Raw genomic sequence first — 25,777 nt, 5'->3', positions numbered from 1 at the left:
TGTGATCCGCCCGCCTCGGCCTCCCAACGTGCTGGGATTACAGGCGTGAGCCACCGCGCCCGGCCTAGAGGTGGATTTTTACTCATAAACACTGAATTGCAGACATGAAACATCCCAGGTTCCATGTTAATCACGGTAGAAATGCCCCTTTCAGGAGAGGGAAGCAGGCCAGGCAGAAGAGAAGACATTCACTGAAGTGCTGGGGACAAGATAAAGTGGAGGCAGGGGGCCGGGCGTGGTGGCGGGCACCTGTAATCCCAGCTGCTTGGGAGGCTGAGGCAGGAGAATCACCTGAACCCAGGAGGTGGAGGTTACGGTGAGCTGAGATCACGCCACTGCACTCCAGCCTGGGCAATAGAGCAAGACTCTGTCAACAACAACAAAAAATAGTGGGGGTGGAGGGGATAGGCAGGGGAGCCCTTTCTCCAAGCATGTTGCTGTTTCAACAATTTTCTAAAGATTGTGTGTTAACAGGATGGTTATTAACACCCTGATAAAAAGATATTAGAGGAAGTAGTTTGAAAGCAAGAGGCCCAGACACATAGAGAAGAGGATCAAAGGACAGCAAGGTCCACCCTCCACCCCCAGTCATTGCAGGTACCACCTTTTCTCAGGGCTCCCACACTGGTGTGAGAACCCAGCCATGCCTCGTGTTACTCACCTTGGCCAAATCAGCCCTATCCCAGGTGATTTTGTTAAAAAGACTTCCCTTCTCTGGGCCTCAGTTTCTTATCTGTAAAATGAGCAGGTTGAACCAGATGACACTGTTGACAGTGAGTGAGTCAGGACCCACCCCGACATCTAGCCAAGCACCATCCTGGTGGAGCGGAGAGCCCTTCCTCTCCTTGGCCAGTCTGCAGAACGTGACAGCAGAGTCAGCCCTCTCCTGGGAGGGTGAGGGTAATGACTAAGGATGGTCTTATTCTTGCCAACGTTCCTTTCTATGCCCTAAGGAATTGCTGATCTTGCAGAATGCACCACTTCATGGGCATCTAAGGTCTGGTGTATTTGTTTCCTGTGGCTGCTATAATTATCACAAGCCTGGTGGCTTAAAACAACAGATTTATCTTCCTGCACTTCTGAAAGTCAGGAGTGTCTAAACCGATACTTAAAGAGCTAAAATCAAGGTGTCGGGCAGCGTTGTTTCCTCCTGAAAACTCGGGGAGAGTCAGTTGCTTGCCTCCTCTAGCTTCTAGAGGTCACCAGCGCTCCTTGGCTTGCGGCTGCATTTGCTCCCATAGCTGCTTCCATCATCATATTGCCTTCTCTGATTTTGATAAGCCTCCCTCTTATAAGGACCCTTCTGATTACATTGAGCTGGCCCAGATAATCCCCCCATCTCAAAAGCCTTAATTATATCTACAAAGTCCCTTTTGCCATATAAGGTAACATACAGGTTCTGGGGATTAGGATGTGAACATTTTTGGTGGGGCTATTATTCTGCCTACCCCTTTCTGATCTTCCAGTTTTACCACCTGCACGTTATTTGCTATTTCTGCATATCATCTTTGAATATTTATTTGAATTTACTCACGTATTTAAAGATTAGCTTAAATCTTCCATTAACCGCATTCTAAACGATCATCTCTATGAAATCATAGAATTTGATGCTGATTGTATTTTCCCTAACATTCCCTAAAATAAATACCTATTGAAATTTCAAATGTGCATCTCTTACCACCTAACATCAATCTGCCTGTCACCAGTAGTACACAGACCATCACTTAGGGAATAAAAATATAGTCCAGCCTACTGGATTTACAGAAAAGGGTAATTTGTCCAAGAATACACACGAGCAAAGAGCAAAACTTCAGCTACACCCACAACTTCTGCTTCCTGTCTCCACGCTCATCAATGACAACTTGAAAGTACGTCAGCTTTTCCTTAATAGCATCCCTAACATTAATGATTCATCTAATCTAAGGCTTGGTTCCTCTTCTCTTACACTCATAGATATTTTATATTTGAAAAATGGGGCTTCCCTTTGCTTCCCCTGGTATTCATACATCTAACTTATAAACAGCAGCCTGTTTACTTGACCCACATCTGGACGGCGTCCAGGCCCCAGGGAAGAATAAACTGAGAATGGAGGTCAGTGGCCAGTGGTGACTTTGTAGTTTGCCCTTTGGCATCTGTCCCAGATGCAAACTGAACTTTGAAACCACTTTTGAGAAGCCAAGAGTCCTTTCTGTACAGAGTGTGGGATGATGTAATTGTCCTCTTCTTATATAACAATCAGCATGCAATTTAAAAAAATAGCTGTCATTCGTTGAATATTTAGTATGGGACAGGCCCTGTGTGAGGTGTTTTAATTTTATTTTTGGGGGGCTGCCTCCTGAACCAGAGCAGGTTCAGAGAACTTAACTCGCGTAAGTGCTTTACAAACACTCTTTCATAACGATGCTATGAAGCCGCTATTCGTGTTCCCACTTTACAGATGAGGAAACCCAGTCCTAGAGAGGTTAAGCGACATCTCCAAGGTCACACAGCTAGTATGACAAGGTCAGCATTCATAGACCCTCAGACACAGAAGAGAACTTTGGAATAATCTGCCACATGAGAAAACCAGGGAAGTTGAGCAATCTGCCCAAGGACATATGAGTCTGAGTTAGTGGCAGACTCAGGGACAGAATTCAGGTCTTCAGCTTAGACCAGTCTCCGTCTTTGGATTTTTCTCTCTGTTAAGCTATTATTTCTCGGGTGATCTGCTTCTTTTTTCTCCTTATTCCATCTCGCACTCCTTCATCGGTGCTTCTGGCCCTCGACAGTTTCATGTCGAGAGAGAGAGGAGGGAGGGAGGGAGGAAGGTGATGCAAAGCTGTGGAGATATCTAATGAGGGTCCCAGAATGACCCTTCCCAACCACTCCCTCTGACCCAGCAACAAACATGGAAAGTTCTAGAAAATTTCCATGAGTCTGTATTCATTACATTGGAATTAGTAATAATGTAACCTGAAAAGAATTAAAGTTTACCTTTATCCTTTTTCCCCCCCCAAAAAAGAGAATGCTAAGCAGATACATGGTGGAAACGGGATTAGATGGGGTCATGATCAACAGAGGAACATGTTAATCAAAATTTTAACCCAATAGGAACCCACATGTGTATCATTTAGGAGATTAGCTAAATAAATGATTGTATATACATGTAAAGAAATATTGTATGGTCACTGGAAATGATGTCATAGAACAATGCACATGAGAACAAATTATGATTTCGTAAGTTGAAAGCATGACACAAAATAAAATTACTCCACTTTTCTTTTTATAAGTATATGCTCAGAATAAAAGACTGGGAGGATATAAGTGGTGGTTATCTCTGAGTAATTCATATTTTCTTTTTTGTGTTTATCAGTATTTTCCAAATTTTCTATAGCAAACACATATTAATTTCATAATCTAAGGGAAGAAAATCATCAAAAACTTTAGATGAAGTCATTAAGAACCACTATTTTCTGAAGTCTGTGCTCTGAGACTGCATATACAAGAAAATAAGGGATCAGGCCAGGTGTGGTGGCTCACACCTGTAATCCCAGCACTTTGAGAGGCCCAGGCAGAAGGATTGTTTGAGACCAGGAGTTCAAGACCATCCAAGGCAACATGGCAAGACACTGCCTGTATACAAAATTTTAAAAATAGCCAGGTATGGTGGTGTGTGCTTATAGTCTCAGCTACTTGGGAGGCTCTGGTGGGAGGATCACTGAACCTAGGAGGTTGATGCTGCAGTGAACCGTGATCATATCACCACACTCCAGCCTGGGTGATAGAGTGAGACTCTGACAAAAAGTAAAAAAGAAGAGAGAGAAGAAAGAAAGAAAGAAAGAAAGAAAGAAAGAAAGAAAGAAAGAAAGAAAGAAAGAAAGAAAGAAAGAAGGAAAGAAAAGAAGGAAAGAAAGAGAGAAAGAAGGAAAGAAAGAAAGAAAGAAAGAAAGAAAGAAAGAAAGAAAGAAAGAAAGAAAAGAAGGAAAGAGAGAACGAGAAAGAAAGAAAGAAAGAAAGAAAGAAAGAAAGAAAGAAAGAAAGAAAGAAAGAAAGAAAGAAAGGAAGAAAGGAAGAAAGGAAGGAAGGAAAAAGAAAAGAGAAGAGGGAGGGAGGGAGGAAGGAAGGAAGGAAGGAAAAGGAAAAAGAGAGGAGGGAGGGAGGAAGGAAGGAAGGAAGGAAGGAAGGAAGGAAGGAAGGAAGGAAGGAAGGAAGGAAGGAATCAGCCATAAACTTTTTTATAGAGCTGGCCATACATTAATAATTTAACAGTCATTCTGCCCTAGTAGAAAAATGAGCGATGGACACAAATAGATGGTTCATAGAAGAAATATAAATGGCCAATAAACACCTAAGAAGACCCTCAGCTATATCATTAATAACTTTTAAACATAAATTAAAATGACATTGAGACATCTCCTTGCTTTTTATTTATCAGATTAGCAAAATTTAAGACAAATGATAATACCCAATGTTCGTAAAGTGTAAGGAAGCCCACTGTCTCCTGCGATGCTGGTCGCAGAGTGAAGAATGCAGTAACCATCTCAGTTACCACGATGGATTAAACACGTGTATCTTCACTTCCTCTTGAAATCCCACCAACAAAAAAGACCAAACACAAATTTTAAAAGGTATAAACCCACAAGGACAGAGGATCGGAAAGGAGACAACAGCGGACAAGGGATGTCGACAGGATTTTGGAAGCTGGAAAGTGGATGAGTAAGTGACAGCTGATGTGGTCGATCAGAAAAGGCTGAAAACTAAATGCCAACCAGCAGCAAGCAGTGCCGTGCCTCTAACTCCAGAACGTCTCAGGAACTGGAGGTGCGGGTTACTTTGAAAAGCAAGGTAGGGTGGGGTTAAAAACAGGAAGATCTGTCGAAACATAGGATGTGTTTACAAAGCGTTTCAACACAGGGCTTCACAGCCCAGGCAATCGACAAGCCAAGGCATCTACTTCTCTCCCACCCCAGCGGGAGAAGGTGTGCTTACTGGAGGAACTAAACCAGAAGAGCTCCAGATCTGGGGAGACTGGACACATCCCAGGCAGGGTTAAGTCACTACACCATAAAGGGAAGAAGGATTTGGGAGAGGGGAAGTCTTTGAAGCTACATACAGAATGCTGAGACCCCCTCGTGTCCCCCGATGGCCCCCCAGAATGTTAGCAGCCTGGCTTGTACCCTCCAGGCAGGAGACTGGAGCATTCTTCTGGGGGGTTCCCAATCATAGGGACTGGTCCCCCCATTTGATCACCATACACAGAGAACCAACAACCAAGGCCAGATACAGACACACACACAGACACATTCACAGACACAGACACAAACACCCTCCAATCAGCTTCTAGTTCCTTGATCATAAAAATGAACATTCAACAAGAAATCACCAAACATTTGAGGAAACCTCCAATGTGAAAGATAGAACAAAATAGCGTAAAAGAAATTCAAGGGCTTCAATATAATCCATAGGTACAGGAAAAGTAAAAGAAAAAAGAGGCTGGGCGCAGTGGCTCATGCCTGTAATCCTAGCACTTTGGGAGGCCAAGGAGGGCAGATCTCTTGAGGTCAAAATACAAAAATTAGCCAGGCGTGGTGGTGCATGCCTGTAATCCCAGCTATTCGGGACGCTGAGGCACAAGAATCACTTGAACCCGGGAGGCAGAGGTTGCAAAGAGCCGAGATTGTACCACTGTACTCCAGCCTGGGAGACAGAGCAAGAGTCTGTCTTGAAAAAAAAGAAAGAAAGAAAAAAGAAAAAAAAAAAAGAGAGAGAGATTCAGCAGCAATAAACACAATGCAGGGAGAAGAAGTAAGCTGGAAAAAATGTTTAATATCTTCAGAGAAATAAACAAAGGCATTACATCATGAAACAAGAACATGGGGCTTCAAAAAAGGAAATGAGAACAAGAGCCCTTTTTTAAAAACAATGAGGGTCGAAATTAAAATATTCATCTGAAGAGTATGACCATGAAATTGAGAAAATCTTCCAAAACAGGAGAACAAAAGATAGATCGCCCAAATCAGAGATTAAAGGAAGAAAATGAGAGGATAAACCCCAAAGTCTAATATTCAAATAATAGGCGTTTCAGAAAGCAAGCACAGGGAAAATGAGGAGGAAGGAATTATTCTAAGATAATCATTCAAGAGATTTTTCCAGAATTGAATAACATGAACACCCAGGTTGAAAGGGTCTCCTGAGTACTCAGGACAATCAATGAAGAAACACCCACAGATGAAATTTCAGAATCCTAAGGATGACAAGACACCCCTAAAAACTTCCATATAAAACCAGCACAAGTACAAAGGATCCTGAATCATAATAGCAGAAGATTTCAACCATAAACTAGAAGCTTGAAAACAATGAACCATTGCCTTTAACATTCAGAGAAAACAAACATTTCCAACCAGTTTTCTAAATCAAGCCAGACCCTTTAACAAGTATAAGGATAGAATGAAGGCCTGTTTCCAGATAGTCAAAACCTAACAAAATTACCTCCTATCATTGGAAGATGCATGTCACCAAAACAGGGAAGAAAATGAGGAGGAAAATGTGAGATCCATACAAACAGACAAGTACTGTATGATTCTCCAAATATGAGGTAATTAGAAGAGTGAAATTCATAGAAACGGAAAATAGACTGATGGTTGCCAGGGCCTGGGAGGGATGGAGGGAGGGGAAAATGGGGATTTAGTGCTTAATGGGTAGAGTTTCAGTCTGGGAAGATGAAGAAGTTCTGGAGATGGGTGGTGGTGATAGTAAGCGCAACAACATGAACGTACTTAATGCCACTGAACTGTATGTTTAAAAATGATTAAAATGGGCCAGGTGCAGTGGCTCATGCCTATAATCCCAGCACTTTGGGAGGCCGAGACAGGTGGATCACGAAGTCAGGCGTTCGAGACCAGCCCGGCCACCATGGTGAAACCCCGTCTCTACTAAAAATACAAAAAATTATCCGGGGGTGGTGGCGGGCGCCTGTAATCCCAGCTACTCAGGAGGCTGAGGCAGGAGAATCGCTTAAACCTGGGAGGCGGAGGTTGCAGTGAGCCAAGATCGCGCCACTGCACTCCAGCCTGGGCAACAGTGCGAGACTCCATCACAAAAAAAAAAAAAAAAAAAAAGATTAAAATGGTAAACTTTGTGCTACATATATACTACATATATTTACCACAAAATGTAAAATGGGCAAAGCACATTAAAAATGTAAAATGAGTGACTCACGCCTGTAATCCCAGTACTTTGGGAGGCCGAGGAAGGAGGATGGCTTGAGCCTAGGAGTTCCAGAACAATCTAGGCAACATGATGAAGCCCTGTCTCTACAAAAAAATACAAAAATCAGTCAAGTATGGCAGCACGTGCCTGTAGTCCCAGCTACTCAGGAGGCTGAAGTAAGAGGATCACCTGAGCCCGGGGAGGTTGAGGCTGCAATGAACTGTGATTGAGCCACTGCACTCCAGCCTGGGCAACAGAGTGAGACCCTATCTCTAAACAAATAAATAAAGTTAAAACTATAAAGTGGCAAAAAAGTATATATATAAATTTAAAAGTGGCAAAACTTCATCTCTACAAAAAATACAAAAAATTAGCCAAGTATGGTGGCACACGCCTGTGGCCCCAGCTACTTGGGAGGCTGAGGTGGGAGGATGGCTTGAGCCCGGGAATTCAAGACTGTAGTAAGCCGTGATCACACCACGGCACTCCAGCCTGGGCAACAGAGCAAGACTCCATCTCAAAAAAGAACGAAAAGAAAAGAAAAGAAAGAAAGAGAGAGAGGGAGGGAGAGAGAGAGAGAGAAGGGCGGAGGGAAGGAGGGAGGGAGAACGGGACGAAGGAAGGAAGGAAGGAAGGAAGGAAGGAAGGAAGGAAGGAAGGAAGGAAGGAAGGAAGGACAGACGGACGGAAGGAATCCAAAAGAGAGAGGATTCACACAAGAAACAGAAAAAGGAATTCCTAAAATGACAACATTCAGCAGTCCTGGGGAGAAACCGATCCAGGCAGGAGCAGCAGGATGAGGCACCAGGCAGATGTCTCTGAGGAATAAGGGAAAGAAAACAAGACAAGAGACTGAGAGACAATCTAATGCGTTTGATCAGATTGCCGGGAATTTTATAGCTCTGTTGGAGAGGAATCAGTGATGTGTATCTAAAAACTAAGCAAATGAAGGCACAGTGGCTCAAGCCTGTAATCCCAGCTACTTGGGAGGCTGAGGTGGGAAGAGGTGTTTCTGATCAGGCTGGGCAACATAGCAAGACCCTGCCTCAAATAAATAAATAAATAAGATGGTATGACATTTCTTAAGGGAATCTGGACAAATGAATGAAAACTAAATATATGTACAACCTTTCACCTAGGAATCCAACACCTAAGGATTTATTCTGAGGAAATAATAGGACTAGTGTGCAAAGACGTACATTCAGTGATGTTTACTGTGGCACTGTTTATTATTATAGAAATAAATTGGAAATACCCTAGACAGCCACCAACAGGAGACTGGTTTAATAAATCATGGTACAGCCACACAATGGAATACTACACAGCTGTTAAAAAAGACGAGGTAGATAATTATGAATTAACAGAGACGACACTCAAGAGATATTATTAAGTGAAAAAAAGGTTACAAGACAGTAAGTAGGATTTGACATAAAAATATTCATTTAAGAGTCTAGATGTCTATGTGCCAAAGTATTAATCTTTGGAGATAGAATTATGCAAACACTTCCAATTTCTCTGTCCTGATTAAATTTTTGTCAGATATTATATTATCAGGAAAAATCATCTAGTTCCATTTACAAAATGAAATAAAAGGAACCCCAAACCCTGAAGAATACAACCATACAGTTCACAAAACACCTTCACAATCATCATTCTGCTTAAGTTTACAAACGTCCAAAAACATAGAGATGTCTTATATTTTGTAGATGAGAAAACACGTTCAGAGGGAAGCAAATGGTCCATGAGCAGTGAAGTCAAGGTCCCAGGACGTGATCGTAAGCCCCTAACTTGGTCAGCTCAGCATGACTTCAGTGTATCGCACTGATTGTCTCTGTCAGCTCCAGATAAACCTGTCGGAACCCTACGAGCTCCCTCTGCAAACCAGAAAAATGCTACGTGGGCAGTTCAGGAGATAGGAAACCAAATCAAGGTGATCAGACTCTCGGGGAAAGATGTGCACAAATGATGTGGTTTCAGGAAGCCACCAAAGCCATCTCTTTATGTCACCCATCACCCAACCCTCACACCACAGGGACATAACCAACTTTCCAAACGGACCTCAGCCTTTGACAATCCACCTGCCTCATGGGCACAGAGGGTCCTCAGACATCAGGAGCCCCCCCATTCTGGCATCTCTCAGGCAAACCCTCCTGTGGCCCAGACCTTCTCCAATCAGCCCTTTCCACCCAATGTACCTGGTCCTGTGTCTCAGGCCTCAGCTGATCAGATCCACGGCAGCATACGGGGCCCACGCTAAACTTGCTGACACAAAGCAGAAGTCAATAGGAAGAGTGAGAACCACCGTCCGACCAAAGATACGCAAGGACCGGAAATGGGTTAGAGTCAGGAAGGCTGGGGCCTACTGCCCTGAAGTGAGGCAACCCTGCCCGCCTCATCACTCAGCTGGTGTTGAGCAAGACTGCAGTGTTTTGGGAAGGGAAGAAGAAATTCAAGTTCTAACTTCTCAGCCAGGCCTTCAGCCTCCCCATCTCCCCTGCATGTGTAGTTTGGAAGCCACTGGCCTCCCGGACAGATGACCTGTTCTCTCCTCCACTTTCCTGCCTTCATTCCTGTATTTGGAGGGTAAAGGCATGGACAAGAGCTGTCACTATTTAAGGGGGGAGACAGTGGATGCCAATGTTGTTTGTCTCTCCATGCAGGCCAAGCACATAACGTGGTACATAAGACAATGAACTTGTCACATAGCCTCCACCTGCCACTTGTAGCTGTGAGAACTTGAAACCGGGCACAGTGGCTGACACCTGTAATCCCAGCACTTTGGGAGGCCGAGGCAGGTGGGTCACCTAAGGTCAGGAGTTCAAGAACAGCCTGGCCAACATGGTGAAACCCTGTCTCTACTAAAAATACAAAAATTAGCCAGGCATGTTGGCACACGCCTGTAATCCCACGTACTCGGGAGGCTGAGGCAGGAGAATCACTTGAACCTGGGAGGTGGAGGTTGCAGTGAGCCGAGATGGTGCCACTGCACTCCAGCCTGGGCAACAGAGCGAGACTCCGTCTCAATGAAAAAAGAGCTTGAGCAAGTTGCTTTGCTCTCCAAGTCTCATTTTCCCCATCTATAAATGGAAACAGTGCTGGTACTGACCTCATAGTATTGTGTAGAGCTTAAATGAGATAACGTAAGTTATCCCAAGTCCAATTAGCCCCTTTAAGTCTTAGTGGTTGTCCCCTTCTAGCCCTATCAGATCTGACTCACTCCTTATGACTTTATTAGGTCAGACACCCTGGTCTGAAGACTGAACACTGTTGCCTCCACAGTGGCTGTAGGTCTCATGCCTCAATTAGTCTTACGATCTAGAAGAAGCACCATTATTAAGAAGGGCTAGGAGGCCCTTCACGGATCCTTCTTTTCCTTCTCCCAGGGTGACGTCTTTTCTCCACAGAGTCAGCCGTGAAGGTAGGGCTGTGTGGATTTGTCTCTGTATCCCCAGGAGCACTCATCAGAGCCCTGGAGGTTAAGTCCATAAATATCTGTGGACCTTAGAGGTACATAGAAACATCACCCCTATTTAAAGCCTGCGGGTAAACTTAGGTACCTGGGCTGAGGAATCCATGGCAGTGGGACCGAGGCTTTTTTCAGGATGTGGCAAAGCCATGCATGCAGGCGGGATCAGGGTGACCCTTGGCTCCTCTTAGCTCCTCTCGCAAGTCTCTGAAGCCCCTAAAGATGTGAAATAGGGGAGTGTGCAGAAAGCCGCGGCTTGATCTGCCTGGAAATCCTGCCCACCTCCACCTCCAGAAGAAAGCCTGCTTCCTGCTTAGCCTGCAGCACACTTAAATCCCCTCAAAGCCCCTCTTGGGTTTGCCACCTGCTAATCAAGGCACCTGACCTCTCCCTGGCTCTCTGTCCTCACCTCCTGACACCCTTCTTCTCAGATGATGGATATCCTGATAACTGAGACGGCACCCTCTTTGCCCAAGCTGGAGTACAGTGGTGCAATCTCGGCCCACTGCAACCTCCACCTCCCAGGTTCAAGCAATTCTCTGCCTCGGCCTCCTGAGTAGCTGGGATTACAGGCACCCACCACCATACCCGGCTAATTTCTGTATTTTTAGTAGACACAGGGTTTCACCACTTTGGCCAGGCTGGTCTTGAACTCCTGACCTCATGATCCAACCGCCTCAGCCTCCCAAAGTGCTGGGATTACAGGCATGAGCCACCGCACCTGTCCCGAGATGGCACCTTCTTAAGGATTGACCTCCACTACTTGCTTCCTCCAATTTACCACCCTGCCAGGGTAACCTGCCCGACTCCATACTGCTCTTAGGGTGCCCCAAGCTTTGTTGAGGTTTACTATGCGCTAGGCACTGTGCAAAGTGTTTCATGCGCAATATCCTGCTTTAACTCTCAAGTAACTTTCTAAGGTAGAGGCTATTACTATTCCCATTTTACAGATGAGAAAACTGAGACCCAAAGAAGTCATGCAACTTGCCCAAGGTTATGCCGTGAGTGGACTCACACTCTAACTTGTATTTCAGACATTTCTGTGAAATTGTGTTCACTCTGGTAAACTCTGAGAGAAGAGCCTGGATTTGCTTCTCTCTCACCTCCCATATTGCATAGAGATGGAAACTTACACAGCATGTTCTAACAAATTTTAGAACTACTGGGCATGAGTCACCACCAGGGAGCTTGTTAGATGCAGAACCTCAGGCCCCACCCCAGTTCTTTTGAATCAGATTTTGCATTTTCACAAGAGAAGTGGGTGATGCGTTTGCTCATCAAAGTTTGAGACCATACTGTTCTAAACTGAATTGAGTGGATGGTGCTCTACAGACACCCACAAGCCAAACAAGTATAGGAAAACAAAGCAAAAATACCTACAGGCTCTTGATCTTGGGAACTGCACTTCTGCAGGAAGCACAGAGCAAAAAGTTAGGGCTGAGAGGTTCCCCATGCCTCACTCAGTTTCCACTTCCCGGTGCTCCAGCAAGATCTTGGCCCTGGGAGTCTGGATAGCAACGAGACGTCTTTAGAGCGCCACCTGCTGGCCGTGATTAGGTATGTACCGCTCATTTCTGCTCCAGGCATTCCCTCTCAAAGCTGCAGCTCAAGGTCTGAGCCTTCTGTAACGGATCCCTTGATTCTTTATTTCTGTCCCGTCACCATTCACCATTCACTATTCCTGTCGCTGGTTCAGATAACTCCTTACTCTCTGACAATGATGCAGCACCCCTATGTTTGCTTAGCCCCTTGACCTCAATTCAGTTCAGCTCATTAGGCATTTGTTGAGCTCCTGCTGCGTGCAAAGCATTAAGACTTTAACAGAACAGCCTTCTCATGAGCATCAAAGCAAGTGGTCAGTAAATAAACCAGGCCGTTAGTGTTCTGACTCAGGGTAAAAGCACAAAGATTTAATACTGGTCCCTATAAGAAAGTATTTGCAATATTCACATGGACATAGTTTTTTGTGCTTTTTTTGTTTTTTGTTTGTTTGTTTGTTTGTTTGTTTTGAGACGGAGTCTCGCTCTGTTGCCCAGACTAGAGTGCAGTGATGTGATCTCTGTTCACTGCAACCTCCACCTCCCGGGTTCAAGCGATTCTTCTGCCTCAGCCTCCTGAGTAGCTGGGATTACAGGCGCCTGCCACTGCGCCCAGCTAATTTTTGTATTTTTAGTAGAGATGGGGGTTTCACCATGTTGGTCAGGCTGGTCTCGAACTCCTGACCTCGTGATCTGCCCGTCTCAGCCTCCCAAAGTGCTGGGATTACAGGCATGAGCCACCATGCCCGGCCCACATGGACATATTTCTATTTACCTGGGTTTATATCTATTTTAAATCAATAAGAAAAGGAAAGCATCCAAATAGATAACTGGGGAAAAGATACAGATAAATTCATAGCAGAAGAATGCAAATAGTCAAAAACATTTTTAGGAAATTTACTTACTTTATCCCTTTTTTACCCTCTTTTTAAATAATCAGATTTTTAGAATTACTCCATTTCCCCATTAGCTTTTTCTTTTTTTTAATGGAATCTGGCACGACCTTGGCTCACTTCAACCTCTGCCTCCTGTTCAAGCTATTCTCCTGCCTCAGCTTCCCAAGTAGCTGGGATTACCGGCACACACAATCGTGCCCGGCTGATGTTTGTATTTTTAGTAGAGATGGGGTTTTGCCACATTGGCCAGGCTGGTCTCAAACTCCCAACCCCAAGCAATCTTCCCACCTTGGCCTCCCAAAGTGCTGGAATTACAGGCATGAGCCATTATGCCCGGCCCCCATTAGCTTTTTAATTATGCATTCTTGTATTCTTGTTTAATGGTTACCTTAGAGATTATGACATTCATTATTAAATTAGTAGACCACTATAATTCATACTTCTATCACTCCCCAGGTAAAGCAAGAAGCTTACAACAATTTAACTCCACTATTTCCCTCTTACCTTTTGGCTATTATAGTCATGGAATTCCTCACATATTTTTTAATTCCTAAGACACTCTAATTGTTTTGTATGGTCAATATTCATATATTTTCTCCACCTACTTACGTCCTTTCACTCATTCATTCCTGCATTTCTGTGCTGCCCTTGGATTGTTTCCCTTCTGCTTGAATAACTTCCTTTAGTATTTCTTTTAGTAAGGCTCTCTTAGCAATGAATTATCTCTGTTTTCATTTGTAAACCTCTATAGCCCACCTTTCTTTCTTTTCTTTTTTTCTTTTTTCTTTTTTTTTTTTTTTTGAGACAGAGTCTCACTCTGTCACCCAGGCTGGAGTGCAATGGCGCGATCTTGGCTCACTGCAGCCTCCACCTCCCGGGTTCAAGCTATTCTCCTGCATCAGCTTCCCAAGTAGCTGGGATTACAGGCGCCCGCCACCATGCCCAGCTAATTTTTGTATTTTTACTAGAAACAGGGTTTCACCATGTTGGCCAGGCTGGTCTCGAACTTCTGACTTCAGGGGATCCACTTGCCTTGGCCTCCCAAAGTGCTGGGATTACAGGCGTGAGCCACCGCACCTGGCTTGCCCACCTTTATTTTGGAAGAATATTTTTCTGTGTAGAAGATTCTAGATTGTCAGCTATTTTCTTTCAGCCCTTTGAAGATTATAACATGCATCCTTGACTTCCATTGTCTCCTGATTTCCATCATTTATCTTGGAAGAATTATGCCTGCTTCTCCAAAGATAACATGTCTTTTTTTCCCTCAGCTGATTTTTTTTTTTAAGACAGAGTTTCACTCTGTCACCCAGGCTGGGGTGCAGTGGTGCAATCTTGGCTCACTGCAACCTCCACCTCCCAGAATCAAGGGATTCTCCTGCCTCAGCCTCCTGAGTAGCTGGGATTACAGGTGCCCACCATCATACCCGGCTAAGTTTTGTATTTTTAGTAGAGACAGGCCTTCACCATGTTGGCCAGGCTGGTCTCGAACTCCTGACCTCAAGTGATCTGTCCATCTCAGCCTCCCAAAGTGTTGGGATTACAAGTGTGAGGCATGGCTCCTGGATCGATTTTTTTTTTAAGAGACTGAGTGTCACTACGTTGCTCAAGTTGGCCTTGTACTCGTCGGCTCAAGCAATCCTCCTGCCTCAGCCTCCCTAGTATTTTGGGACTACAGGTTCTCACCACTGCACCTGGCTCCTCCCCAGCTGATTTTTAAGAGTTCTCTGTCTTTGGTCTCAGAAGTTTTACTACAATGCTCCTAGGTGTGGATTTTTTTTTTCTGAAGAGTTATAGAGTTTCACAAATCTGTGGTTTAATGTCTTTCATTAATATTGTAAAATTCATAGTCACTAATGCCTCAACTATTACCCCGACCCAGCCACTCATTCTCCTGTATCTAAGTGATTCCAACTGAATGTATGTAGACCTTTACACCACGTTCCATATGCTCTTATGCTCTTTTCTGTGTTTTCCACCTGTTTCCCCACTCCATACTTTAGACTGAATATTTTCCACTCACCTGTCATTCATTTATGAATCCTTTCTTCTGTTGTATCTAATTTGCTGTTAAACCTATCTATAGAGGGTTTTTTACATCTTAGTATGTTTTTTAGTTCCAGAATTACCATTTAATTCCTTTTAAAACTAATTTCTATCTACTTTTTTTTTTTTCTTTTTTTTTTGAGACAGGGTCTGTCTGTGTCATCCAGGCTGGAGTGCAATGGCACAATCTCGGTGCACTGCAACCTCTGCCTCCAAGGTTCAAGCGATTCTCATGCCTCAGCCTCCCGAGTAGCTGGGATTACAGGCATGTACCACCATGCCCAGCTAATTTTTTGTATTTTTAGTTGAGTCGGGGTTTTGCTGTGTTGGCCAGGCTGGTCTTGAACTCCCGTCCTCAAGTGATCCGCCCACCTTGGCCTCCTAAAGTGCTGGGATTACAGATATGAGCCACTGTACCCAGCCCCTATCTACTTTCTTCAGTGTATCAGAGTTCAAATACAATAATACTAATACCTTGTTCTCCTTTAGATCTGGTTCTATAATCAGTTTTTTCTTGCTTTTTGTTTATTTGGTCTTGTCTCCTGGTATATCTGCTAATTTTTGTTAAATATTGGATGCTGGGTAGAATGAAAACTCGCATTCTCACTTACAGGTTGGAGTTAAAATAAAAATTGTAGAGGCTCTGAATGATGTTCTCCAGAAAATATGTAAATTTCTTCACCCCCCGGCCAGCCCATTAGAGTAGGGTCAAATCATTTAATCCAATCAGGAATTGAGATGTTACAGGCTTTGTGTGGGCTGGTCTATTTCTGGATTGCCCTGATTCCTCGGTCATGGTCTTGTAGGACTCTCTCTGAAACCCTAGGGCATTTACCAGATTCTTCTTATCAGACCCTGAACTCCAATTTTTAAATTCTCACAACCCTGAAAAGCCCAAAAGCGAGACTCAGCTTAAGAATAGCTTTCTGCTTTGCTTCTGCCCCTCACCCTCACAACAACACGTGCAGAGAATATGATTTGGCAAATTTTCTGAGAAAAGAAACTACATGGAAATTGGGGCTCGCCTCTCTCATGCCCTTTTCCCCAGGATCTTAGTTCCTTACATTCTATTTGCCTTGGATTCTAATTTTTGAGCCCTGTGATACTGCCCAAGCTTTAGGTTACCCTTTTCTGCCCAGCCTCAATGTCTCCCAAGCAAACTGGCAAATTTCTTGAGAGTCAAAAGCAGTGAAGAATATCCCCTGACCTCAAAGTGGTTCCCTTCTCTCCAGGATTCTGGTTATTTAATTCCACACATGTTGAGTGCTTTCTGATGCCTTAAAACAGCCGTGTGTGTATGTGGTGTGTGTGCGTGTGTGTGTGTGTAAGAGAGAGAGATCCAATTTTTACATCGTCCTCTAAAAGAATCCTAATCTGATCCAAGCCAGTCTGTCACAACCAAATCAAAAAGCAATGGATGCATATTTTTTAAAATGAGAACTCTAGCCGGGTGCAGTGGCTCCCGCCTGTAATCCCAGCAGTTTGGGAGCCTGAGGCGGGCTGAGGTCAGGAGTTCAAGACCAGCTTGACCAACATGGAGAAACCCTGTCTCTACTAAAAATATGAAACTAGCCAGGCGTGGTGGCGCATGCTTGTAATACCAGCTACAGAATCGCTTGAACCCAGGAGGCAGAGGTTGCGGTTAGCTGAGATTGCGCCATTGCACTCCAGCCTGGGCAACAAGAGCGAAACTCTATCTCAAAAAAAAAAAAAAAAAAAAAAAGAACTCTGACCATTCTGGAGAAGACCATGAGGGAAGAGAGTTGAAGCAGAAAAGGAAGTGAACGGGCTATTGCAGAATTCCAAACAAGCTGATGGTAATGCCTTAAGCTAGGATACTGACCCTGATGACAGAGAGGTGGATGACTTTCAGATTTTTTTCTTTTGGTAAAGATAATGTTATAATAATATCCAGGCAAAGTGGGTGGGGGTGACAACAAAAGACAATTTCAAATATCGCTGAAGGGAGTCCAAATTGGCACAACCTTCTAAAAGGCAAATTTACAATATTTATCACAAGGCTTTAAAACAATATTATCCTTTGAGCTGTCGATTCTATTGCTAGTAATTTATTTTAAGGAAATACCACCAATATATTCAGTAAAAACACTTATTGCAGACTTTTTTTTTTTGAGATGGAGTTTCACTCTTGTTGCCCAGGCTGGAGTGTAATGGCGCCGTCTCAGCGCACCGCAACCCCCACCTCCCGGGTTCAAGCGAGTCTCCTGCCTCAGTCTCCCTAGTAGCTGGGATTACAGGTGGATGCCACGACCCCCAGATAATTTTTGTATTTTTAGTAGAGACAGGGTTTCACCATGATGGTCAAGGCTGGTTTCAAACTCCTGACCTCAGGGGATCCGCCCGGCCTTGGCCTCCCAAAGTGCTGAGATTACAGGCGAGAGCCACCGCACCCCGCCAACAATTTTATAATAGGGAAAAATCGGAAACAACCTAAATATGAATCAACATGAGATTAGTTAAGCAAATTACTACATCTATTAAAAAAGAGGATCTAAAAGAATGTTTATTGGGATTAAAAGATAACAATTGAAAAAAAAAAAGGTCCAAAAAGCATTCATACAATGTGACCCCATTTATCTTAAAAATAATTATATATAATATGTGTAAGTACAACTATACATTTTAACATAATTATATATTATATGGCCATATTATATATATACACACACACGCTGGAATAAACACCAAAATACTAATGGTAGTTTTCTGTAGAAGTGGTGTACAACTTGTATTTTGTGTGTGTGCATGCGTGTGTGTTTATGTGTGTGTTAAAATTTTCCACATTTTTTTTCAACAGTAGTGCTATTTTTATCATCCGAAAATAAAATTGTTCTTACTCTGAACTCTGTCCCTGACCCTAGCCTTACCTGTCTCAAGAATTGAGGCCTCTCAGCTGTCAGGAAGGATTAAAGCCCTGGGATGAAGACTGCCAACTCAGAAAATCCTCCAAGGCGGCCAGCTCACATCAAGCACTCTTTCTCCAAATGCTGCCACCACCCCGGGAGTCAAGAGAGGTTTCCCTTCCACCTACCGTGTCCCTGAGAACAAATCTCCCCGCTGTCTTGGTGACTTCCCTCCCCTGCCTGTCCTGAAGCGTCTCTGCCCCGGGAGTGGGTCACTTGACGACAGTGAGAGGGAATCCATGCGGTGGGTGCCAAGAGCGCAGCCCCGTGCTGCCCGGGCTGGCACAAGCTTGGGCCATGACTCAGCCCCTTCCTGCTCACCCGACGTCCCGCCCTGCTGTCTCCGCTTCCTCCCTGGCCCACACCCTCGGGTCACTATCCTTCCTTGCTAGTTTCATCCTGTTGAAAGAGTCCCAGCTACTTTTCTCTGGATTCTTTTATTTGATCCACTTCAGTGGTGTCCCATCCAAAGGACTCTCGGGTCAAGCATCTCACCCGGGCCTTGGGCTCAGCCACAGAAAGTCCTAGAGTCGCCTATTTCTAGCTCTGGGACCCCAAGTTTCTGTCCCCCGCGTGGGTGCCAGCCACTTGTGCCACAGCGCCAGCCCTCACCCACTCGTGCCAGAGTGTACATGTGTGACACTTCAGATGGTACACAAGTGAACTTTTTATACTTAGAAGTTTATATTAATTTATTAAAGTTTGTACCATTTCAGGAATTGAGATTTCAAGTTTCATTATATTCCATACATACATTTTTTTTTTTTTTTTTTTTTTTTTGAGACGGACTCTCGCTCTGTCAACAGGCTGGAATGCAATGGCTCAATCTCAGCTCACTGCAACCTCTGCCTCTCGAGTTCAAGAGAATCTCCTACCTCAGCCTCTCAAGTAGCTGGGACTACAGGCGCGTGCCACCACCATGCCCGGCTAATTTTTTGTATTTTAGTAAAGACGGGGTTTCACCATGTTGGCCAGGATGGTCTCGATTTCCTGACCTCGTGATCCGCCCGCCTCGGCCTCCCAGGGTGCTGGGATTACAGGCGTAAGCCACCACGCCCAGCCCCTAATTATATTTTTAAGGTACAGATACTTATATTTGAGGCTGTTAAAGGTATGACTGCTTATGTTTAAGGGTTGTGTTTTGTTTTGTGTTTTTTCCCAGGCTGGACTGCAGTGGCGCAATCTCTGCAACCTCTTCCTCCCAGGTTCAAATAAAATTCTCGTGTCTCAGCCTCCTGAGTATCTGGGATTACAGACCCACTCCACCACACCTGGTTAATTTTTGTATTTTAGTAGAGATGGGGTTTCACCATGGTGCCCAGGCTAGTCTCGAACTCCTGAGCTCAAGCGATCCACTCACCTTAGCCCCCCAAAGTGCCAGGATTATGAGTGTGAGCCATGGCACCAGGCCAGGCCATGTTTAAGATATTTTTAAGAAATTGATGTTTTTGCTGGGCGCAGTGGCTCATGCCTGTAATCCTAGCACTGTGGGAGGCAGAGGTGGGCAGATCACTTGAGGTCAGGAGTTCGAGACCAGCCTGGCCAACATGGTGAAACTCCATCTCTACCAAAAAATACAAAAGAATTAGCTGGCCCTGGTGGCAGGTCCCTGTAATCCCAGCTACTTGGGAGGCTGAGGCAGGAGAATGGCTTGAACCTGGAGTGGGTGGAGGTTGCAGTGAGCCAAGATTGTGCCACTGCCCTCCAGCCTGGGCGACAGAGTGAGACTCTGTCTCAAAAAAAAAAAAAAAAAAAAAGAATAGAAAGTAAAATGACTGTGTTGCTCAAACACCCCCTTCACCCCACTTCTGGCCCAACACACAAGTTAGGCTTGAGAAGGCAGACTTTTTTTTTTTTTTGCTTAAACATGTATTGAGCTCTAATAATACTGGATCTTTGTGCAGGGTCTACAGAGCTGTGTGAAATAGGATCCCCCTTCTTCAAGGTCTTAAAAGATGTAGAGGAAGGCCAGGGGCAGTGGCTCACACCTGTAATCTCAGCACTTTGGGAGGCCGAGGCAGGCAGATCACTTGAGGTCAGGAGTTCGAGACTAGCCTGGCCAACATGATGGAACCCTGTCTCTACTAAAAACACAAAAATTAGCCAGGCGTAGTGGCACACACCTATAATCCCAGCTACTCTGGAGGCTGAGGCAGGAGAATCGCTTGAACCTGGGGGGAACGGCGGTTGCACTGAGCTGAGATGGTGCCACTGTGCCCTAGCTGGGCAACAGAGCAAAAACCTGTTTCAAAAAACCGAAACAAAAAAGATGTAGAGGAGATGCCAGGAGAGATGTAATGTAGAAAGGCATTCCAGCCAGGAAACGACCCCAAAAACAGCATGAAAAAAAAGATCACAGAGGCCCACAAGCCCAGGGCCTTCAAGACCTGAGCTGGAAGCCAGAGCTGTGACCACACTGTGTCGCAAAAGATAGCCCAGGGGAGGGGCTGGCTGGAGCAAGTCTCCAGAAAGCACTGAGGGCTTCCTGGGCTCCCTGAGTATGGGCTTTGCCTCAGGGCAATGGGGAGCCAAGGAAGTCTTCATAGGGAAGGGACGGGATGGGGTGAGACCTGTGGTCACTGCCTGTTGTTGGGCTGGGGGCTTGGGAACTAAGGCAGGTGAATTGGGAATGAAATCAGTTCCTATTCTGCCTGCTAAGCCATGCGCCCTGACACAGCCTGAAAAGAAGGAGGGTCTTTTTCCAATTTACTTCCTAGAGGCAGGGGCCTCTTTGTGTTAGTTCAGAGGCCCAAGGTGTCCCCGGTGCTACCAGCAGCCCTGGGCTATGTAATAATGGGGCAGAGCCCACAAGGGTGAAACAATGGGGAACCTTGGGGTAAATCAAACCCTTGAGCTGGCTGGAGCAAGCCAGGCCAGAGCTGACAGCTGCAAATGGGTGGGGACACCCTCAGAGCTGCACCAACCCAGGGTTCTCCCCTAGTCTCACCGTGGCAACTGCAGCCTCACCCGGGTGCCCCAGTGGCATCCTGTGGGGTCACTGAAGCAGCAGATCTCGTCCCCTGGCCTCTGTGTAGGCTTCCCTAGGGACACGGCCGTACTTCACTGCATACTTTTGGGGTCCTTTGCCCTCTCTGGTTAGGCCCTCCCATCTGCCCACAGTCACCAGGTCAAGCAGGATGCTGAGAAGCCAAGGTGCGGCGGGAGGAGGGTCAAGGGTCATGTGCACACACACACTCATGGCTGGGAGGTGCTCCCACCTCCTGCCCTTGTGCATCGCCTCACTGTCTTCATGCTGAGCACATGTGGGGCAGCCAGCTTGCCTTCTCCTGCCTCCCTTGCATGAGCCCATCCTCCTCTGGAGCCGGAACTGGAGCTGGCCCCACTTGGCCAACTGTGAGCACTCAGGGCAACCGTGCTGTCTCCAAACAGCACACAACCTTCAGTGTCCCCGATCCGGGCCCTGGTCGGTAATCTAGGCCTACCCACAAGATCATTACCAGGTGTCTTTTCATGGACAGCAGTGACGTAAAAAGACCAAGAGTCTCTGCCCTGCCGAAGGTTGGCCTTAACCTGTAAATTCACATTCTCCGTCTCTCCTATCCCCTCTGCCACCTCTCTCCACTGCATCTGGGCTGGGCCTGCAGTTCCCGGCCCCATGTTTGCTCCCCAGCCTCCAATCCCTCCGCCTTAGATATTTGGGGTGACTCACATTTACTCTTATTTAAATGTCAGCCCTGGCACAACGTTCCAAATAGCCTGAGTGACGCCATCCCATCAGGGTTGCCCCTGCCTGCTGCACCCACCCTGTCCCCACAGGGAGTGGCAGGAAGGTGGCGCAGACAGCTGCGGAATGCCCCTGCGCCCGGACACCCAGTGTCCCTCCAGTGCAGCAGGAAAGCCAGGAGCTTCAGTGATCCCAATTCCCTGGAGATAGTGTGCAGGGAAAGCTGGGGACAGTGAAGACGGTGGGGACAGAGAGCAGGTTACTCTGGAGGCTCCTGAGGCCCTTTGGGACTCCATCTGAGCTGAACCACCGCAGCTTCCAGTCCTCCTCCCCTAGCCTGGAGGAAGGAGTACATCTCCAAGCTACCCAGGACCCCAGTGATTTCTGAAGCCAGAGGTTCCCACATAGGCTGCCCCTTAACATCACCTGGGGAAGCTGTTAAAAAGTCAGATTCAACAACTCAAACTGTGCATGTGCGTAAGGGAGAAAGCTCCAAGCTGTACTGTCCAGTAAAACAAGCAAGATGCACCAGCATGCATGTGGTGCACACCTTTAGATTAAAAACAGGGGGAAGGGCCGGGCATGGTGGCTAACAGCCACCTGTAATCCTGTAATCCCAGCACTTTGGGAGGCCAAGGCGGTTGGATCACTTGAGGTCAGGAGTTCGAGACCAGCCTGACCAACCTGGTAAAACCCTGTCTCTGCTAAAACTACAAAAATGAGCCAGGCGTGGTGGTGGACGCCTGTAATCCCAGCTACTTGGGAAACTGAGGCAGGAGAACTGCTTGAATCCGGGAGGCGGAGGTTGCAGTGAGCCGGGACCATGCCACTGCACTTCAACCTAGGCAACAGAATGAGACTTCATCACAAAAAAAAAGCAAAAAAAAAAAAAAAAAACCACAGGGGGAAGGGTGGGCACAGTGACTCATGTCTATAATCCTAGTACTTTGGGAGGCCAAGGCAGGAGGATTGCTTAAATCTAGGAGTTCAAGACCAGCCTTGGGCAACACAACGAGATCTTGTCTCTACTGAAAATTTAAAAATTATCCATGTGTGGTGGCATGCCTGTGGTCCCAGGTACTCAGGAGGCTGAGGTGAGAAGTCACTTGAGAATGGGAAGTCAAGATTGCAGTGAGCTGTGATTGCAACACTGTACTCTAGCCTGGGCAACAGAGTGAGACCCTATCTCTCAAAAGAAAAAAAAAAAAAACAGGGAATACAAATCCCTATTTGTATTTGTTTGTGTATATATAAATATAAATAACATGCACAAAACTAACTGCTAATAATAGCAGTTACCTTTTTTACTGTGGTAAAATACAGATAACAAAATTTACCATCTTAACCTTTATTGTTTTTTTGTTTTTGTTTTTGTTTTTGTTTTGAGACAAGGTCTCACTCTGTCGTCCAGACTGGAATGCACAGGTGTGATCTCAGCTCACTGCAACCTCTGCCTCCCAGGTTCAAGCGATTCTCCTGCCTCAGCCCCCTGAGTAGCTGGGATTACAGGTGCGCACCGCCACATCCGGCTAATTTTTGTATTTTTAGTAGACACAGGGTTTCACCATGTTGGCCAGGCTGGTCTTGAACTCCTGACCTCAAATGATCCACCTACCTTGGCCTCCCAAAGTGCTGGGATTACAGGCATGAGCCACCGCACCCGGCCCATCTTAACCATTTTAAGTGTACAGTTCCGCAGTATTAAGTACTCTCATAGTGTGAGCAACCATCACCACCATCCATCCAGAATGCTCATCTTCCCAAACGGACACTCTGCCCCTGTTAAACACTCACTCCCCATTGTGCCCTCATGCCCCACCGGCCCCTGGCAACCACCATTTCACTTTCTGTCTCTACGATTTTGACTGCTCTAGGAACCTCATTTAAGTGGAATCATAAAGTATTTGCCCTTTTGTAACTGGCTTATTTCACTTAATGTCCTCAAGGTTCATCCATGTTGTAGCAGGTGGTAAAATTTCCTTCCTTTTAAGGCTGAATAAATATTCCATCATGTGGATGGACCACACTGTTTATCCACTTACGTGTTGATGGACATTTGGATTGCTTCCACCTTTCAGCAATTGTGACTAACACTGCTATGAACATCGGTATACAAAGATCTACTTGAGTCCGTGCTTAAATTCTTTGGGGTATATACCCGGAAGCGGAATTGATGGATCCTACAGTAATTCTATATTTAAGTTTTTGAACCACTGTACTGTTTTCCAAAGAAGTGCACTCTTTTACATTCTCACCAGCAGGGTACAAGGGTTCCAATTTCTTCATATCCTCACCAACTCCTGTTATTTTCTGGTGTGGTTTTTTTGTTTTATTTTTGTTTTTTGGGTTTTTTTGTTTGTTTTGTTTTTGGTCTTGTTTTTGTTTATTCTTTTGAAGGGATGGTTACCTTCTGAAGGGCTGCACAGGAAACGGGCAGATGAGGGACAGGGAGGAAGATTAATATTCACTGCAGGTCACTTAACACTTTCTCACTTTTTTTTCTTTTCTTTTGAGACAAATCTTGCTCTATTGCCCAGGCTGGAGTGCAGCGGCATCATCTTGGCTCACTGCAACCTCTGCGTCCCGGGTTCAAGCAATTCTCCTGCCTCAGCCTCCCAAGTAGCTGGGATTACACGCACCCGGCTAGTTTTTTAAATTTTTAGTAGAGACGGGGTTTAACCATGTTGGTCAGGGTGGTCTCGAACTCCTGACCTCAGATGATCCGCCCACCTCGGCCTCCCAAAGTGCTGGGATTACAGGCGTGAGCCACTGTGCCCGGCCACTTTCTAACTTTTGAATCATCTGAATATATTACTTATTCAAAAAAGTACTTTGTTTTTCCAACAGGTGTTATGAAAATTTTCAAACAGACAACAAAGATGAAAGAATTTTACAAGAATCCATACATCCATCACCGAGATTCCACCATTAGCATGCACTATTCTTACATCATCATATATCTAGCCATCCATCTATCCAACTATTAAAAATAAGTAGAGTGTACTTTCCTGGGCCCCTCCCAAGACCTGCAAGTCATGAGTGGGGCCTGGAAATCTGTTTCTGTAATCTGTTCTCCAGATGATTCTGGCATTGGGAACTTCTGTTCTGGTCCAGCTACTCATCCCATGCAGAAACCACACCTGCAGTTAGTCAGTGGCCAGTGGGGGTGGGATTCTTCCCTTGTCTAAAAGCCCCTTAGCCTCACAAAAATGTCTCCCGGCCGGGCGCGGTGGCTCAAGCCTGTAATCCCAGCACTTTGGGAGGCTGAGACAGGCAGATCACGAGATCAGGAGATCGAGACCATCCTGGCTAACACGGTGAAACCCCGTCTCTACTAAAAAATACAAAAAACTAGCCGGGCGAGGTGGCGGGCGCCTGTAGTCCCAGCTACTCGGGAGGCTGAGGCAGGAGAATGGCATGAACCCGGGAGGCGGAGCTTGCAGTGAGCTGAGATCCGGCCACTGCACTCCAGCCTGGGCGACAGAGCGAGACTCCGTCTCAAAAAAAAAAAATGTCTCTCTAAGGAAGAGCTTATCTCACTGCACCAAAATGGTCTCCAGACTCAACTCCATCCTGGCCAACCTCTTCCCCAGCACACGCTTTGGTGCCTCATCAACACCACTTCCAATGTGGCCCCAGAACTAGACAAAACTCCACAGCATGACCTGCCCAGGGAAGGGACTCCTGGTCTCGTCCCTCCCTAAGCTGAAACTATTCTTCCATAGTTCAGCGTGCATTTGTCCTTTCTGCTGAGAAGGGGAGAACACTCTAAAGTGACGTGGCAGTGTTTGCAACAGACACCTTACTCACTAAATCAGGACAAGATTAGCCAGGTCCCTTGAGTCAGAAAGTGTTTGCATCTCCTTACCCACCTTTAGCCTTCTCTTCTTGCCATAATGGTAATAAGGATGATTTCCATGATAATTGATAGAGAGAGATAAATGAAGAAATATGTATATATATTAGACAGATGAAGAGATTGGATAGATGATAGATAGATAGATAGATAGATAGATAGATAGATAGATAGATAGATC

General features: G+C 45.5%; 1 protein-coding gene across 1 annotated transcript in view; it reads right to left on the bottom strand.

Moving 5' to 3' along the window:
- LOC105474089 (nudE neurodevelopment protein 1 like 1) overlaps positions 1-9,444 on the bottom strand; it is a 56,894-nt gene extending 47,450 nt beyond the window's left edge. Inside the window, exon 1 of the mRNA XM_071082339.1 lies at positions 9,384-9,444. The gene's annotated coding sequence lies outside the window, so the exon portion shown is untranslated. The remainder of the gene's footprint in view (positions 1-9,383) is intronic.
- Positions 9,445-25,777: the final 16,333 nt, after the last annotated feature.

Source organism: Macaca nemestrina, chromosome 17 (genome assembly GCF_043159975.1).
Source record: "Macaca nemestrina isolate mMacNem1 chromosome 17, mMacNem.hap1, whole genome shotgun sequence".
NCBI lineage: Eukaryota > Metazoa > Chordata > Mammalia > Primates > Cercopithecidae > Macaca > Macaca nemestrina.
This window is presented reverse-complemented; position numbering and strand designations above follow the sequence as displayed.